The sequence below is a fragment of the Mastomys coucha genome, unplaced genomic scaffold (genome assembly GCF_008632895.1).
Source record: "Mastomys coucha isolate ucsf_1 unplaced genomic scaffold, UCSF_Mcou_1 pScaffold7, whole genome shotgun sequence".
Lineage (NCBI taxonomy): Eukaryota > Metazoa > Chordata > Mammalia > Rodentia > Muridae > Mastomys > Mastomys coucha.
The window spans coordinates 75,706,079-75,719,425 of NW_022196913.1; the positions used below are offsets into that span (position 1 = coordinate 75,706,079).

The 13,347-nt window shown below is 46.5% G+C and overlaps 1 pseudogene; it reads right to left on the reverse strand.

Annotated features, from left to right (window-relative positions):
- Nucleotides 1-835: 835 nt before the first annotated feature.
- LOC116081553 overlaps nucleotides 836-13,347 on the reverse strand; it is a 31,837-nt pseudogene continuing 19,325 nt past the window's right edge.

Genomic DNA, 13,347 nt, shown 5'->3' on the forward strand with positions numbered 1-13,347 from the left:
GTGGAGTGAAAGGGAACCTGGGTGAGTGACCACACTTTCTCCATCTTAAGCAAGTAAGTAGTTAGTGACTCTGTGCTTCCCACCCTAACCACCCCATTTACAAAAGAGGATATTGTTAGAAGTCATGTGAGCATTTTATAGACACACATCATTGAAGACCAACCAAGTTCACTCTGTGAAAAGCAACAGAGTTAACCTGGAGTGTCTCTGCCTTCCTGTCTACAGGGCAAATGTGGACATGAGTGTACAGAAGAGAGAAAATGTCCCATCTAGAGCCATTGGGGAGCCAGGCAGAAAGCTAGAGCCCCTGACACCACAGCCTTCCTTCTGGAGGTACAATGGCAGTATTTCATCTGAAGGATGAGTCACCTCCCACTCTCCCTCCTCTTCTTCCCCAGAGGCCAAGTCCAACAAAGAGGAGCTCCAGATGGCTCACCCACAAGTAGGTCTTCTTGGATGCTTCCAGAAGGATTAATTAGTCATCACCAAGAGTCTGAAGACCAAATCAAGAGGCAATATGGCAATGAGGGGGAGAGGGCGGGCGAGAGCGCCTGCCAATGAGGCGAGCACAGAAGGACCTGTGGACCACACAGATGGCGTGCCACTCAAGATGGCTGAGGCCCGCCATGGCGGGGGACTGACCTGTTGTGTGCAAGGCTCCAGCTCCATGATTCACAGTCTGGCTGCATGCTAGAATCATCTGGGAATTTTAAACTCGATGATACCAGTCAGCCCTGGATTCTGATCTCAGTGATATACTGGAGCCCAGGGTCAACAGTCAGCCCTCTTTTTCAAGCTCCCTGGACGATTTCAATGTCTGCTCAGGGTGGAAGGATTCTGTATAGCACTTGCCATTTATTTGAATTGCAGCCAAACCTTGCCGTATGTCTGCAGTGGTTTGTGTTCTGTTTGCTCAGTACAGGGAGAGCACAAAGAGATCTAAACTGGAAAGACCCAAGGATCTAAGGAGTTCAGGGGTTTGGGTGTAAAGTTCAGGTCTGCTATCTGTCAGCTGTGTGGCTCTGGAAAGTCTCTGAAGTCACTCAGGTCTCAGATTCTTCACCCCTAAAACACAGGGTAGTTGATGGTATGGTGAACCATGCTTAGAATCCCAGCACTCTGGAAGCCGAGGCAGGAGGATTCCAGAGTTCCAGGCCAGCCTGTGCCGCAAAATGTGACCCTGTCTCAAAACGAATAAAATGAAAATAACTTTTTGGTCTCATTTGGACCCTGAGAGATGAAACTGAGGAAATCTGGCCTTACTCCTCAGCGTTAGGAGAGTTCAGAGTTCATGTCAAGACAATGAACTCCATGCATGCAGAGTGAGTTCACCTTCCACCCAGGGAACCTGTGCTGTCTAGGCTCAGGTAATTAGCATGGAAGGTTCCGAAGCTTCTTATCTTCCAGTGCCTCACCCCCACGGCCTGTCTCCAGAGATCCCCACAGTCCACTCCCACTGCGTCTGTGGCCTGGCCTCTTTCTCACTCCCTCCTCAAGTCCCCTGCATCATCTCCCCCACCCACTACCTCCCCTCAGTTACTGGGCACATCTTCTTTTCTGCCTCTGCTCACACCATCAGACAAGACAACTTGGCAGTGAGTCTTCATTGCCACTTACACTGACTTTCCCCGCTAGTATGTCCAACCCTTTCTGGGTCTCGGGGTCAAGTCTTATTCTCCTGTTCCACTCCCCAGCTGTAGAAACCAAACAAGTGCCAGGACTCCACTCACATCATCTGCATCGGGTGAAGCAGCCTGCAAAGCAGGAGCCGGGCTCCTCCACACGCCCAGCATCTGAGGCTTGTCTGAGGGCCTAATGTCAGGGCTCAAGGCCAGGCTCATATGCGTTGGAGCTCTGCTGTTTCTGCGATGCCTTACTGCCGCTGTACTGGAATGCTAGTCGCATAATAAATGTAAATGTCCACGAGTAGTTAGAGCTTGTTAGAGGGTAACTGAGAGAGCCTGGAGGTCTCTCTGACAACACCACAAGAAACTGATACATCCCCTAAGCCACTCAGCCTGAAGCAGTTATGTCTTGTTGATGTAGGCATAACCCTGGCATAACCATGAAGTTGGTATAAAATAAAGATTAAATTCCCGGAGAGGGTGGCTCTTTGCAACTGATGAGGACAGGACCTGGGCTGTGCCCTAGGTTCTATCGCCTCAGCATTCTTTGTTAACTTGCTATGAAACTACTGATCGAGTTATAGAACTTCTCTGGGCTGCTTCCTCCTCCTCCTCCTCCTCCTCCTACTCCTCTTCCTCCTCCTCTTCCTCCTCTTCCTCCTCCTCCTCTTCCTCTTCTTCCTCTTCCTCCTCCTCCTCCTCTTCCTCCTCCTCCTCTTCCTCTTATTCCTCTTCCTCCTCCTCCTCCTCTTCTTCCTCCTCCTCCTCCTCTTCCTCCTCCTCCTCTTTCCCTGTGAATAAAGTGGGGGAAAGGAGACTATATTAGTGGTTTCTACCCTTGGATTTGAGAGAGACTCCTGTGGTGGACGTCTTGACTGCACGCTGGGAAAGAAAGGAAGCCCTTTCCTAATGACCATTCCCATCATTGCAGGCTCTTCTTTGTTGTGCGTGAAGACAGATCTTGCTTTGTAGCTCAGCATGGCCTAGAGTTTGCTCAGGCTGGCCTTAAGCTTGCAGTTACTAATGCTCAGGACTCGGCCTTTTAAGTGCTGGGATTACAGGTATGTGCCATGGAGCCCAGCTTCTCTGTGGTCATTTGAAGGGATTGGTCTGCAATCCAGCTGTGTGCCTAGGAACTCTGCTATGAAGCTCTGTGGTCTCCCAAGCCCTGTCTGTCCTGGGGGTGGGGGGTGGGATTGAACCTAGGGACTGTGTTGGCAAACACTATCCCTTCATGAGAGCCCATGGTCATCCTGCAGTCTCTGCCTCTCAACGGCTCCAGGAAACCCCTGATGGAGCATTTTAGGAACTTAGTACTTCTTAGTGCTTCTGCCATGTGCCAGAAGCCCCTACCCCCAGCCTATAAGCTACAGATGACCTGTGGGATTGCCTGGATTCCATCCACAGGCACATTTACTCCGAAGTGCACCGCCACTTGTCCTCTAGGCCTCTCAGACATCCTGAGTATTGATTTGTTCTACTTAGCAAGTATGTCTCCATTCCAATTCTCTCTACCAAGTTTCTATTTCTCTGTAAAAGAAGCTGGCCTTGTGGACACTAACACTAGGGGCTCTGCAACAGGAACCACGTCCTGAAGCACATGTTCCCATGACTATAGTCCTACCAAGACTGTCTATCAGCTGCCTTGCTCAGCCCCGATCTGGGAGGCAGTGTATACTCCACAGATGAGCTTGACATGGCCTGCAGAGGACGACCCAGCGTGTTTCCTGAGCAAGGCCGTCTTTATTAAAGCTGTATACCTCTCAAGCTGTGCCAGGAACTAAATCAAAACCAGAAGGTTATGGCCACAGGGGGAAGAAGAGCTGCTGACAGAAAATCTGGGTCAGTTAGTGCTTCCAGGAGGCACACACAGAAATGGGATTTGATATGCTAGAGACACGTGGAGGAGTGAGTGTCAAGGTGCAGGGAAAGGTTTCAGATTTCAACAGAAGTCTACCCAGTAGAGCTACTGCAAGTGGTAAGTAACTAAGGCAGATGGGAAGCCTCCCCCACCCCCGCCTGGGCTGAGTCCTGGGGAGCACTCCCCTGGGCCGAGTCTTGCCAGCTGCTGTTTTTCATAAGTTGTTTTTCACAAGTTTTCTCTGTGAAGAGGGGCTCCTCTTCTAGAGAGACCTCCAGGTACAGAGATGGTCACCTGGGTGGAGAGAACAGAACGGGCTTCCTCCTCCTCCCCCCTTCCCAACAGAGTGCTTGGTCCCAATTCATAGTTTATCACCATGGCTTACATTCAGGGAATCTGAAGTAGATGTGATGACACACACTTGAGATCCAAGCCCTGTGGAGGCTGAGGCAGAAGCATTGCTTAGGTTTGAGGTCAGCCAGGACTAAATACCGAGTTTCAGGCCACTCTGGTTTGCACAGTGAATTCCTGGAGAGCCAAGACTATACAGTTTGACCTTGGGAAACTACACGAGTCCTGCAAGTTGTCCGCTGACCTCTATACTTGCTGTGGCACACCTAAACTCTTCTCCCCTGTAAATTAACAAATACACACACACACACACACACACACACACATACACAGACACACACAGACACACACACACACACACACACACACACCATACACTTGGCAGCATGCTTACCTACAGAACCAGTGATGCTATTATTTGTAGTGTTATTACTATTACTATTAATTATTATTATAGTGGGGTGCTGGGACTCAAACTCCAGGCCCCACAAAAGTGCTCAACCATGGAGCTGTACCTGCAGTCTCTCTGTGCTATTACTTTATCCCCCATTTTGCAGAGAAGGAAACTGAGATCCAGGAATATAAAGCAAGCTTGCAAGATTCTTGAGACAGCATTGGCAGAGCTAAGACCCATGTGCCCCTACCCCCAGCCTATAAGCTCATCCAGTCACAAGTAGCACTCATACTCAGTCACCGTTCTACTGAGCACTGATCTCGTCTGTCTCAACCTAGAGTGAAGGATGCTGTGAATCATTTTGCTTTCTGACCCGACCTTCCTTTCCTGCTGTTGGCTCCATCAGCACATTCACCAGCATTTATGTCTCCTCCCTGGCCCTGCATCAGTCCTGTGGTGAGGCAGTGCACTGGAGCAGGACCAAATGGAAGAACAAAATCCCTCACTTTCTGGCCAGGAAGTAAAGAAAGAGTGGTGAGAAACCACAATTTCTTCCAATGGTGAACTCAAATGACCTTAAGACACACTAGGCCCTGTCTCTTAACAGTTCTATATCACCTCATTACCTGTGGGAGCAGGGCTTTGACACATGGGCCTTTGGAAGATATTTTACATCAGCCTAGATCATCGGGTACCACATGAATGAAAGAAGCTAATTATGGCTTCGGTTCTCTTTGTCCTGAAGGCCTGGAAATCCAGAATCAAGGCTCATCCAGACTCAGTCAGGTGAGGGCAGTTTCTCCCAGATTGCATCTTCTATTAGCCCTCATACGGTGGAAGTGTCGAACATGGTCTCTATAGCCTTGTAAAAGGCCACTCATTCTATTCACAAGGGGCTCCACACCAAATCATCCAAGATGGCACCCCTTTTGATCTCTGCACTGGGGGCTAAAGCTCAATGTATGGATTTGTGGTAACAGTCATTCACGCCAGAGTGTTATATCCAAGTCACAGGGACCCCAAAGACCACCCAGGAGCCAATCCCGATATAAACATACAGGGTCCTTATTATGAGCTCTCTAGCAAGGACTCTCACCATCATAGTCAGCGGGTCAGAAGAGAAACTCGAAACTAGGGGTGCAGGGTATTTATTGTGGTTACAGAAAGCTTGGGGGAATGTCCATGGGGTCAGCAAGTTAATATTTTAAAAACTGCATTTCTGGCGTAATCTACAGGAATCAAACCCAGGGCAAAACCACCTGACAAACAGGAAGGCTAGGTTATCTGTCTTCTGAAGGATGCCTTTGTTATCTATATGTACCTGGACCCTGCTGTCTTCTGAAGGATGCCTTTGTTATCTATATGTACCTTGACCCTGCTGATGTAGCCTGACTGGCTGTTGCTGGGGTTGGGGTTTGCCATAGGATGTTTGCTCAGGTGGACTTTGTGGTTTTCCTCCTAGAACTGGAATTTAGCTTCTCAAAACTGGAGTTGGTTGGGCTTTACAAGAGCAGATCATTAGGGCTGCCATGTATCCTCACCGTGCTCTCTTCTCTTGTTTGGAGATAGGAAAGAGTGGATGTAAAATGTAACCTTTTTGTTACCACTGGGTAAAATACTAAGGCCTAAATGGAATGTTAAGGCCTAAGTAATTGTTACCTGGTTAGCCTGCCTTTATAAGAAAACTTTCCCATATGTTTCCCTTGTGTTACTAGGAAACTTTCTAATGATTGCATATTCTGTTATGCTCCATGCCCTTGGAAACCAATCACTATAGAAGTCAGTAGAGCTTATTATATAGTTACCCACAATAAGCTTGAACCCAAACCAGCCACCCAACAGCACATCCTGTACCTTATGTATGAGCTTTTATGGTATTTGCTTTTATAAGCTGCCCCTGGGATGGACCCCAACATAAGAGAGACACCTGAACAAATATAAGAAACTATTTGGAATAAGACTTCCATTTTGAGCAGTGGTCAGGTAAAGTTTAAGTTCCCAAGATCTCCCTAGGAACTGACATTCTACTTGGCAGAAAGAATGTGGGCAATGGACATCCTGGTTGGAAAGTTAAGACATGAATGTTAGACAAGTTAGGACATGAATATTAGACAAGACAAATCCTCTGCCACAGTTGAATACCCAACCAATGGGAGCAGGATAAATGTACAACGAAGACATGTTCCTAAGGAAATCCCCTAGCCCTAAATCCTGACTAGTGGAATAATTGTGGATTTTGGGCTTTAAAACCCTGTAGGATCTTAATTCAGGGTCATGGTTCAGTTCCTGAATCTGGATCATGGCCCTGGGTGCTCAGTAAACTATTCCTGTCTGACTGAGATCAGTGTTTGTGTAGTTTATGGGGCAATTCCTAGACCCCAACACTTATAAAATCTATCTGATATTTGTACTCATAAAGACACATGAGACAAGAGATGCATATAAATCTGCTAGCTCAGTCAGGGAATTTTATTTTCTTAACTATTTACAAGCCTGATTCTGCAACTAAACTGATAGCTCTTCAGAAATCTCTATCTGCTGTTCTAGTGAGCTAGTCTCCCTTTCTCTTGAGCTCCTCTGAACCCATTAGGGCTCCTTAACTCTCTTTTCTAGAATCCAGTTTCACCTATGTCCTGCCAGCTGTTTCTCTGTGAATCCTGTTAGTCCAGAGAGAGCATCCCTATATCTTACATGGAGCTTCGTCCATGAAGCTCTTCCAAGCAAAAAAAAGAGAGAGCCCAAAATGAGAGCCAGCCCAAGAGGCCAAGCCCCCAAAAGGTGCCCCCTGTGTCTTGCTCTCAAAGGTTCAATTGCTATAAAAGAAATCTCTAGTCCTCCCCCATACCCTTGGTGGGCTGAACCATGTTTGTGGAGGCCCTTGGAGGCTCACCCAAACTGTATTTCTTCAGGACACAACAAACTGCATCTGACAAATGCGATATGTAATATCTATCTAAGCTTGTATATTTTGCTAACAATTAGGTTTTCTTTTCTTTCTTTTGTTTTTTGTTTTTTTTTTAAGATTTATTTATTCATTATATGTAAGTACACTGTAGCTGTTTTGAGACACACCAGAAGAGGGCATCCGATCTCATTACAGATGGTTGTGAGCCACCATGTGGTTGCTGGGATTTGAACTCAGGACCTCTGGAAGAGCAGTGTTCTTAACCACTGAGCCAACTCTCCAGCTCTCAATAATTAGGTTCTCTATGTACAATAGTTAAATATACTGAAACAAATGAATTGTCAAAATCTGAACATGAGCTGAACACTTGACACAACTGAACATGCATACCCAGCACTAGGGAAGCAGTAGCATGTAGCCAGCCTGGGCTACATGGTGAGTTCCAGGCTAGCCAGGGTTACATGGTAAGACCTAGTCTCAAAAAAACAAAAGACAAAAACCAAACCAAACAAACAAACAAAATAATCTCGCCAACCAACCACCCAAACAAACCAATCTGAGCACACATGGGAGGGTACCCTTGAGGGGCAGCCATCCTGAGCACACATGGGAGGGTACCCTTGAGGGGCAGCCATCCTGAGCACACATGGGAGGGTACCCTTGAGGGGCAGCCATGCTTATCTCTACAGGCACAGACTGAAATGTGGATCCCCATGAAAATCTAACGAAAGCTACTGACTCCTCTCAGAGACATACAAGCACAGTTTTAAGTGAAATCCCATGTGACTCAGGGGACATGGAGATCCTGAATCCTACCCCGACCCTGAGTTAGAAATAAGTCATCTCTCCAAATTGATCTTATTTTTTTAACTTTAATGTAACTCCCTGGGACTCTAATATTACAATTCATTTTGCTACTTTTCTTGCAGGCCCTGCCTTCAAGATTGCAAAATTAGTTTCCCACCTGACATGGAATTATACAGAGGTCATGCCCCATCTTGCCAGCCTGGGCTACAGAATAAAGTAATTTTCTCTTTGGAAATGATGCTGAAATAACTCAAAGCCCTTTTCTTGACTATAATGGTAATTCTGTTCTTCATATGAGGTTATCCCACCTTAAATAACTCCTGAATACCTGAGATGGTTTCATGGTCCTGCTAGCTGCTTCCAAAGCCCTTCCCAGCCCCTGCTGTGATGCTGGTCGATACTTTGGTGCTCAGTTGGCCAAGGAATGGAAGAGACTTCTGAAGCTGCTTATCTAAGCATCATGGGGGCCATCGTACCTGTATGCTGATGGTGGTACATCATGGGTGCCATCGCACCTGTGTGCTGATGGTGGTACATCATGGGTCCATCGCACCTGTGTGCTGATGGTGGTACATCATGGGTGCCATCACACTTGTGTGCAGATGGTGGTACATGGCAGGTGTCTTAGTCACTATTCTATTGCTGTGAAGAGACACCTTGACCAAGACAACTCTTACAAAACAGAGCACTAATTGGAGGCTTGCTTACAGTTTTGGAGGGTTAGTTCATGATCATCATGGTAGGAAGCAGGCAGGCATGGTGCTAGAGTAGTAGCTGAGAGTTTTACATTCTGATCTGCCGGCAGATCTGTGGCAGAGAGAGAGACACTGGGCCTGATATGAGTATTTGAAAGCTCAAAGCCCACCCCTAGGAGCATACCTCCTCCAACTAGGCTGCAACTCCTAATCCTTTCCAAACAGTTCCACTTATTTGGAATCCAACACTCAAAGATACGAGCCTATGGAGCCATTCTCATTTAAACTACCACAGTGGTATGCTTTCATTCCCAGCTAACATATCTCTTCTTCAAGTATCGCTTGAATGATGGACATCAAGGTTCTCACCGTATCAGGAGATACAGGAGAGCCCATCAACACACTAGACAAGTAGCACAGGTGTAAAACTCCAATGCTTGGGAAGCTGAGGCAGGTGAGACTGTAAATTAATGTGAATTAAAAACTGAATTAATGGATGAATGGCATATCTGTAAGAGATTTTAAGCTTTCCCTCCAGATCTCACACCACAGCAGCTGCAGGGTAAGTACAGGTAAGATGAAGAGTCAGGACAGAAGAGACTTGTTTCAAAGACATCTTGGGTTTACCCTCCTTACCTGCAACCCAGGTCTAACAAATAAAGTACACAAATACCCCGTGCAGGGTGTCTATCTAATCAGCTAGTTGTTGTGAATTTGTATAACTGGATGGCCCTCCCCCTCCTCCTGAGAGATCCCGGTCACATTCCCAGCTACGGAGTGTAATAATAGGAGATTGGGGGAAATGCATAGTTAGGGCCAGGAAACGGGAGTAGGCTGTGCCAAGTGGGCAGAACACTGAGTATCCAAACGCCGCCTGGGAATGTCCAAGGAAAATGTCTCTCAATTCATACTTGAGTTCCAGGCCAGAACTGCTCATCCAGGTTCACCCAGGAGGAGTTGCTGGCTTATAGACAATTCCGATAGGCTCCTCCCAACAGCGACCTAGCGAGCCATTTCACAATCACCTGCTTCCATTACTACCTGCACTGCTGCCGCATAAGAGAAATGCTCTCTAGCCCCCTTCTCCTCCTCTTCTTCTCCTCTCTTTCTCTCTTTGTTCCCATGTGTTCTGGGCCAGCCTCTCTTTCTTTCTCTCCATCCTTCTCTGCTCCCCACCTCTGTCCTCATGGCCTCTATTCCTTCTCCAGGTCTCTACTCCCTTCTCTTCCCCAGCAATAAACCTCCCTTATACTAGGTCTGATTTCTCAGGGGAATACCTCGGCATGGGCCTACCAGGTACCTTCTCGCTGCTGTCACCATCACTGCACAGGAGTCAGTAGCGATGACTGTCTGTCCTGTAGGAGTCAGGTGAAAATTCTGCCGGCAGTCTGTTGTTCTGTGATGCCTGATTTCTCTTTTACCTGGAGCCTGAGATGAATGCTAATTTGCAAAGTTATTCCACAGTCCCTTCCAAAACAAACCGTCCCAGATGGGTTGCTTAAAACAGCAACAACTTTGCCGAGCAGCTTCTGAGCCAAAAGTTAGGATTATTTACCTTGATGCAAGAGACAAAAACTACCAAGAAACACCAGAGTCAAGTCAGTTGGTTCATGTTTTCCTTCTGCAGGAGTATGGGTCAGCAATTTTGTAACTGCTATCTACATATTCTAGGAGTGACATCCTGCAACATGAGCATGAAACGGGGCACAGAAAGCAAATCCGTGGAAAGGTTCTAACAGCTTTTATTTATCTATAAACAGCAATGAGCAAATAAATGGCGAAATGGGCCTGCACTCATTCAGACACGCACACTCCTCACTCACCTTTTGGGTCTGGCTGGTGCTCAGGTGATCATAGTCATGCAACTCCTTCCCTGCTTTTTGGATCCACTGGAGTTAGACCGAAGCAGTACGTAGTAGGCTTGTCGTCTGAGCAGATCCGCGTGGGGTTCATTGGCCCTCGGGAACTGAGCGATTTTGCCATGCCAGACCAGAGTTTTTAAGCTAAATTCAGCCAATTACAACTAGGGCGTTTCAAATTTTACTTCATGGGCTTCCTTTATCACCCGCGTGCACACACACTCTCTATGGCTTGGTTATCTGGGGCCACGGCTCGGTCTCTGGTGTTGCCCCACTGCGGGAGCCCCCATTCCCTACCCCCAGCGGTAGGGACCCCAGTAGCGTGGACTGAGGCCCCCACTGCTGACTGTGTTTTGCCTCTGCTGCAGCAGCTGCTCCGAGCACCCCAGTGGCAAGGCAGGCAGCCCCGCAGTGAGCCGCCATATAGGTGTTGAAAACTCATCCTCTACAAGAGCAGCCAGTGCTCTTCTGTGTTTAGGCAATTATTCAACCTTGGAGCTAGTGATTTTTAATAGAAAAGAAATGGAGAGTAGAAAAGATGGCTCAGCAGGTGAATGTGCCTTCCACCAAGCCTGATGGCATTAAGTCATCAGTATGCATATAGTAGGAGGAAAATGAACTCCTAAAAGTTATCCTTTGACCTCCATGTGTGCACACTTGGGCACCGCCCCCCCCAACACATACACACACTCATACACATGCACACGTGCAGATTTACATAATTTGTACTAAAATTTTAACTAAAAAAGAAAAATAAATACAAAAATAGTATTTGGGGGGGAAGAGGGGTCTGGGAGATGGTTCAGTCAGTAAACTGTCTGCCCACAAACTCGAGGAGCTGAGTTTGGATCTTCAGCATCCACATAAGAGCCAGTGTGGTGGTTGGTAGTACACATGTGTGGTGTTGTGCATCACAGCCAGTGCTGCCAATACAGAGGCAGCCAGGTCCTTCAAGCTTGCTGGCCAGCCAGCCTAGCCAACTGGTAAACCCCAGGTTTAGTGAGTTCTCAGAAAAACAGAAAGCATTCAAGGAAGGTAACTCACATGAACTTCTGGCCTCCATATGCATGCCTATCCACACGAACAGCCACACAAGAAGTTCCTGACCACACGTACAGACAAGGTGTAGGGTATACATATATGTGTGGATATAATTGCATGCATGTATTCCTAGATCTGTCCATGAAAGGGGACAAAAAGCTATGGCACCCAAGTAGCAATGAGCTTACCCATTGCCCAGGTGCTGCTTTCTAAATACCAGTCCCCCCTTAAAAGAGCTGGGTTCTTCAGGAAATGACTGTTTTTAAAGCTGTGGCAGAGATAATACAAGATGAGCCTGAAACATCTTGTGCCAAGCAGTCTGGAAACGCTGTGGAGATATGAGGTCGGAGGGGCTCAAGTAAAGAGGCTTTCAGAGATTGAATTGGGGGCATGTTAAGCTTCAGATAAAGGGACACTGCTAACAGGTTATATGTAATGTATGGACTTAAATAGAAGCCAGTGAGTTAAAACAAATATCAGTAAGTGCAGAGGGAGAGGGGAGGCTCTTATCATAGAAGCCAATTTATAAAGACAGAAAGAACAAGTCGGTGGAGCGTCACCAGTCCAGTGACTGCCGTGATGGTAGCAGATCCAGCCATGAAGTCACTCGTGGACACTAAGTGCTGGAGCCTCATAGTGTGTCCCAGGCAGCAGGATCTCAAGGGGCCACTCCTTTTTTGTTTTTCAAGACATGGTTTCTCTGTGTAGCCCTGGCTGTCCTAGAACTCACTCTGTAGACCAGGCTGGCCTTGAACTCAGAAATCTGCCTGTCTCTGCCTCCCAAGTGTTGGGATTAAAGGCATGTGCCACCACTGTCCAGTAAGGGGTCATTCTTTAACCACAAAGAAAAATAACTTTACATGAAGTTCTAGAACTGTCAAATGTCACCAGAACCACATATTCAAATTAAGGGTCATCAGAACACCAGATAAACCTGAGCTGAAACCCATCCAGTACACTAACAGAGGCCACTCTTCAAAAGAACACTGCCACAAAAGGGAAAAACAAAACACGCAGAGTCAGCCTAGATTAAAGGCAGCTCTGGAGAAGTGTGTGACTGTGACCACGAGTCAAGGCTCCCCTGTGCTATAAAGGACATCTGGGGGAGTAACTGGCAAAACCCAAGCACGGCTCTGAGGTACCATGTCATCAAATGTAAATTCCCGACTTTCATGATTGTGCTATGTTTATGTAAGTCAAAATTTCTATTTTAAGAGATGTATGCTGTCTCATGTAGGAATAGAGAAGTACCATGTCTGCGATTTATCCACATTTGGATGGTGGGAGAGGGGTGTTAATACTTGAGCAATGCGTCTGAAAGGTAACTGGGATTTTTTTTTTTAAGATTTATTTATTATTATATCTAAGTACACTGTAGCTGTCTTCAGATGCACCAGAAGAGGGCATCAGATCTCATTATGGATTGTTGTAAACCATCATGTGGTTGCTGGGATTTGAACTCAGGACCTTTGGAAGTCAGTGCTCTTAACCACTGAGCCATCTCTCCAGCCCTAGTAACTGGGATTTTTAAAAACTGATTGGTTCATATTAATTGTATAAAATAATGGAGTTTATTATAACATTTTCATGCACATGTAAAATGTACTTTGATCAGCTTGACTCCTGTTCCCAGCCTTGGGTGTAGGAGTTTAGGGTACTATATATTCTTATATCTTTTCTGTGAATTTGTAATTACATCAAAAAAATTAGTTCATTTGTTAAAATTCTTTCTTTTATATTTATTTGGGGTTCACACCACAGTGTATGTGTGGAGGTCAGAAGACAATTCTTGGGAGTTTTTTTTTTTTT